Below are 6,114 nucleotides of genomic sequence, written 5' to 3'. Positions count from 1 at the left end.
TTTCAGACGTAGAAACACTCCTACCAACTTTCGTTCATATCGCACAGCTCCCTGTTGGTGCTGCTGTTTTTTTCCGTCAGTTTATTATAAAATTTTCGCAGCATCCAACTAGAAATTGCTTATTTTCCTTCTTCGTCGAGTTGGACTTTGTTACTCTGTCACGTTGAAGCAGCTAAATGAACTTTGGAATGGATAAAAATGGTTCAAATGGCTCTGAGCACTATGGGACTCAACTTCTCAGGTCATCAGTCCCCTAGAACTTAGCACTACTTAAACCTAACTAACCTAAGGACATCACACACATCCATGCCCGAGGCAGGATTCGAACCTGCGAGCGTAGCGGTCGCGTGCTTCCAGACTCTAGCGCCTAGAACCGCTCATCCGCTTTGGAATGGAGATAGCTTATACCATAATTAACACGTAGGCTAACTTTTTATTCCGAAACACACCACTGTTCCGGTGGGATAGTCAACGTGACTATTGTTCACGTGGGATAGGTATAACGTGACTAAAATGTCATCCATGAAAATTAACTATCAAATGAATGCATTAAGTTTAGCGTAGAGGTTAGGTTTTTCCTGAAGTAAACGTGTGTGTTATGAGCGACATGTATTCTGTCAGCTTCTCCAATCGTCTCAAGATTAGGTATAAGATCGCGTGGTTTGTAGAGCCGCATGTAGCTCGCACTTCGGTGCCTGCAAGAGATAGCTTTTGTGATGTCGCGCACGCGTGGATATTGAATTTCGTCGTTAACATTTCTTTATAAATAACTGTTTAGTCGAGGGTAACATCGCGGGCCGCATCTATGAAAATCTGAGGTATTTTCAGTGTATTCTAATGACTGCAATGGTTTCATATTAACCATTAATGACTCCCCTTTTAAGACACATGTCGTAATGTTTGGAAGTGTTTCGTTCGCATGTTAACGGGGTCCATTAGTGAAACACACGTCGACACACTTTGAAATATTACAGTGAGTTGTTGAAATTACTTCAGTAATGAGGTTCTAATGGAAAGAGCTACTGTCACCCACGCATTCCTGTTTAAGTGCATGTTATCACGAAATGGGGCTACATTACTCATTACTGGAGCTCGTCATCTGTTAACACATTTACCTGCTAACACGGAGAGGGTACGCGCTGATGTTTTATCGAAGTATACTAATTGTCATTTTGAGCCTATGTAGCAATAATCTCATAACAATATCACACCATCGACAGACTGTAACACGAGGCGTGCTTTTGGCGGCTGCGTGACAGAAACCATTGTAAATCGAGGTAAAAATAAGTTAGTTTAAAGAGTTCATAAACACCGTTTCCTAAGTAGTGAAGATGTTTACTTGGATGGGACCTATGTCTTGATAATTTGTGCTTACAGCAATTTGTATTTATAATGTTATTTTATCTGCGTTGGGTCTTGTGAACTCCGTGGCAGTTGATGATGGTGAATGGCGCAACCAGCAACAAATACTTTTTGCATGTTTTATTTTACTGCCATAACCGGTCTCTGGCTACCATGTTCATCTTGAGATGGACAATATATTTCATTATGTAGATATTTTGGCTAACAGCGTGTCGTCTGCTTCACAATGCACAAGAATATTTGAGATTTAGCGCCACTTTATCAGTTGGTTCATTAATAAAAGTACGATAAAGTGCTTGAATTATATTCCATGTGCTTTTCCAGCTCGATGTATATATTCTTGAATTCCACCACAATACACGTATTGTAAGTAAGTTACTGTGGCATACTTCACAAAGAATATCATTAACCATTTGCATTGTACAGACAAACATCAAGTGTGTAACACATGTGCAATGCTCGACATGCATTTTACGAATATTGTGAAGTGTGCCATAGTAACTTATTTATAATACGTGTGTTGTGGTGGAATTTAAGAACATATACATCGAGCTGGAATACCACATGGATCACAACAAAAGAACCATCATCTACTGGAGCATATGTAAGTGAACAGGACTATTTTGCATCATATATATATATCATTTCCTTGGTCCTTTGTCCCACTTCAATGCAGGGTCGGCCCTGTTACTATGGACTTGTATGTGTGTGTCAAATCTTATGGGACTTTACTGCTAAGGTCATCAGTCCGTAAGCTTACACACTACTTAACCTAAATTATCCTAAGGACAAACACACACACACCCATGCCTGAGGGAGGACTCGAACCTCCACCGGGACCACTACGGACTTGGTGGTGTTAGTGTCAGAGGGTGGTCAGATGCCCTTCCCGTCACCACCCTGTACCCCCCCAGGACAGAATTAGTGTATCCCGGCTGTCTGCGTCTAGTGTACGCCATGAAATAATGCGACCTTTTTTCAAATGTCTGCGAGTCGTATAACTGAGGCAGGGAATGGGGACCAGCCCAGTATTCAGCTAGTGGTATGTGGAAAACCGCCTAAAAACACCATCCGCTGGGCGGATTCGATCTGGGCAGTGTGGTGCAGATGATATGCCATTAGCCAAAACATGTCTGTAACGAAAAATATTAGCTATCTCAAGATGGGTGTGGTAGCCCAAAACGGACTACAGTAGTAAAATAAAACATTCAAAAAGTATTTGTGGCTGGTTGTTTCATTTTCCAACTTTCTGTACTCACTTTATGAAAAACGAAATTTGCGCCTTTGATAGTTAGCTTTTTTCCCAATCACAATGACGGGAAGTTCCATCACAGAGTATGTTCGAAGTGTAAATTTCGAAATAAAATACTACTTATTCTTTCCAGCGGCAACGGCCTTGCCACAGGGGATACACCGGTTCCCGTGAGATCACCGAAGTTAAGCGCTGTCGGGCGTGGCCGGCACTTGGATGGGTGACCATCCAGGCGTCATGCGCTGTTACCATTTTTCGGGGTGCACTCAACCTCGTGATGCCAATTGAGGGGCTACTCGACCTAGTAGTAGCGGCTACGGTCAAAGAAAACCATCATAACGACCGGGAGAGCGGTGTGCTGACCACACGCCCCTCCTATCCGCATCCTCAACTGAGGATGACACGGCGGTCGGATGGTCCCGATCGGCCACTTGTGGCCTGAAGACGGAGTTTATTCTTTCCAGCTTAAATATAGAGAGTAAACGATTACTGCTTTCGACACATGACAGTGTTTAGGGAAAGTCGAAACGAACAATTTTGTATTTGACACTTATGGTCTGTCAAACGCATTGGTGTAGAACTACGATTCGTCGCTGAACATAATGCGACAGCTTGCACCAGCAGTCCATGTTTCCAGGTCTTGGCACCAGCCCAAACACAGGCCTGTGCGATTAACGCAGGATATGCATGGATGGTAGTTGCGTAGTCTGCGGCGAATGGTGCAGGATGGCAAAGAGTTTGCCTGGAGTCCATTGCTTGTTGCCGGATGGTAGACAGAGATCAGATTTCATCGACCAGAACCTGGATGACGAGTATGCTTGCCCTAACCTTCCTACGTAGTCTAACCTCACGCCACTGTCACATCCGAAATCCCCACAAATCTGGATATTACACGATCCAGTCAGCCGGCCACATGGAGACAGACAATGCGGCCGCTTTCAATTTCTGACAGATGGTAATAACGCTGTCCCACATGAGTACGTGTCATCACCGAGTTCTTCGCAGTGATCACTCAGAACTGACGGTGTTCATTCCTCTTAGGTATCTTACGAAATCTGATAACCACACCAATGTATTCTGATGGGTGCTCTGCCTGCCACAGATAATTGCAACTCTAGAAGTTTACACAAACGCCGATGATGTGTATGTATATGAGCTTATATTGACATCTCTCCATATCTTCTGGGTGCTTCAATTCTTCTGTCTGACATCATGTATCAAATATTTGTTTTAATAATGACGTTTTTAGATAGCAGACTTCTCAATTATGTTCTGTGTTTTAGTTGGTGTGTTTTCACATCGCCTTGAGAAGAAATAAGAGAGAAAAGTTACACAGATCTTGTACTCAAGCTTAAAAAAATATGTTCTTTTACTTATGTTCACTTCGTTGTCCATTACTATCCATTCTCGTTGTTGGCATATTTTTCTCTAGTGGGCTATTCCTGCTTGTGAGTCAGGAGTTCCAGTTTTTGAACATGCATTACTAAATAAATGTCACAGGCTATTTGTTTAAATTTTTCCGGTTTTATTAGGTAAACTAACTTTTAATCACTTCCACTAGATACAAGGTCCAGAATAAATTCCACAACTCAAACAAACTGGACATAAAGTTATGATACCACCAAACATTTACATGAAAGGTATTACGACACAAATTTTCCGATACTTCCAAAGACAATGTTTCCAACAAAGCAGACGAAATAGTTTTTACTCTCCATTTTTTGCGATTAACTTTTATACATGTTTCAATAGTCAATTACGATAGTGGTACTAATTGCAAATCGAATTTCAACAACAAAAATTAAACTCTCAAGAAAGTTTACGATCGGTCAATACGCAATAAAGCGACATTGAACATAAAGAAAATGCCATGAATTTCAGTTTGAAGAGAGACAATGACAATGTTAAATTAAATGTAGATAGCACCTCTATAGACTGTGAAACAAATGCAAAATTTCTAGGAATGAATATTGATTCACAGTTGAAGTGGTGTGAACAAACAAAGATACTTGCAAACAGAATCTAATCAGCATGTTATAAGCATGTTATGCCCTTAGAATCCTATCATCAGTGTGTAACATGCAGTGTTTTTTAGTTTCATTCTATTCATATGTACGCTCAATTCTTAGCTATAGCACTTTTTTTTAGGAACAAATGCACAAAATATGAACACAATTTTGAAACTCCAGAAAAGAGCCGTAAGTATAATAACCAAAAATAGTAGTCGAGTTCATTGTACAGATCTGTTCAAAACACTGGGAATTTTAACTGCTCTGTGTGAACACATTTGGAAGTCAATCAAAACTAACAATGGTAATTACTGCACAAACAGCTCTGTCCATGACAATGGAACAACAGCTAGACTCAACGTACATTTACCAAGAAAAAACAAACATAAAACTCAAAACAGCTTTTTCTACCAAGGGATAAAATTCTACAATAGTGTAACAAAAGAAATTAAGGAAATTGCAAAAATACACTTATTTAAAAGAAGGCAGCTAAAAAGTACCTGTTATGCAATCCTTTTTATACATTGAAGGATTACTTAAATCAGAGTAGGGATTTGGAAAAAATGCTACATAAATAAATAATAATAATTATTATTATAAAACATCCAACATTCCACATAACACCTTCACACAATGTTTCTTTCCAGCTTCGTTTCCTTATCTAGAAAATCTTACTCCCCAAGCTATGCATAGCACAATACTAACACATCTTCCTCTTTCCGAGCTCAACATCTTACTCAGTTTTTCAGGATAGCAGACGAGAAGTTGCGGTACAGAAAATGGCCCAGGGATCACTAGTGTGTGTGTTGTGAGTGAAGTGTTACGAAACAATGTGTGTATAGTGTGTGCAGTGACTGATAGTGAAATATGAGCGGACAGTGTGACATTGCATTATTTAATAAGTTATTTGTAAAAGAAGTATTGTATACCAGGAGTAAATCTAATGACGGTCTCTAACTAGAAGTCTGTAAATGTACGTGTATACGAATTAGCTTATTTTAAATTGGTCTAAACTTGTAAATACTTTACCATGTCCTATATCCTTGTAAAAAGAGACCTACGTATGAATAAAGCTACTACTGCTACTAAAAAAACTTTGAAAAGTTAAGAAAATCTGTAGAACATTCGAACCAACACCACTCAGATGCAAACGCATCTGCATGTTTCTTTTCTCATTGACACGTGTGTCAATGCCATATAAATATAGATATAAAAAAATTATTGTATGTGAAGTGTGATTGGATCGTGCTGTATACTAGAGTAGTGTATTGTGATCTTCAGTAGTGAATGAGACTGTAGAACTGGCCAGTTTCATTACGCCATTACTGCGACTGCTTGGCAACTTGTTGCTGCGCTAAGCGCTGAAGCGCCGCAGCGGAGGAGGGCATGGCGCACGACCTAGCTAGGTGGTATTGCAGCGTTCTGCGAGCTGGTGCGGTTGGCAGCCCTGGCGCGCACTAATCTTGGCCGCTTGCCGCGGTGGATCCCCGG

At 40.4% G+C, this 6,114-nt stretch overlaps 1 pseudogene; it reads left to right on the top strand.

Moving 5' to 3' along the window:
- Positions 1 to 2,748: 2,748 nt before the first annotated feature.
- LOC126096103 (5S ribosomal RNA) lies at positions 2,749 to 2,865 on the top strand (annotated as a pseudogene).
- Positions 2,866 to 6,114: the final 3,249 nt, after the last annotated feature.

The sequence above is a fragment of the Schistocerca cancellata genome, chromosome 8 (genome assembly GCF_023864275.1).
Source record: "Schistocerca cancellata isolate TAMUIC-IGC-003103 chromosome 8, iqSchCanc2.1, whole genome shotgun sequence".
NCBI lineage: Eukaryota > Metazoa > Arthropoda > Insecta > Orthoptera > Acrididae > Schistocerca > Schistocerca cancellata.
The sequence above is the reverse complement of the archived record's forward strand: the minus strand, read 5'-3'. Positions and strand labels throughout refer to the sequence as shown.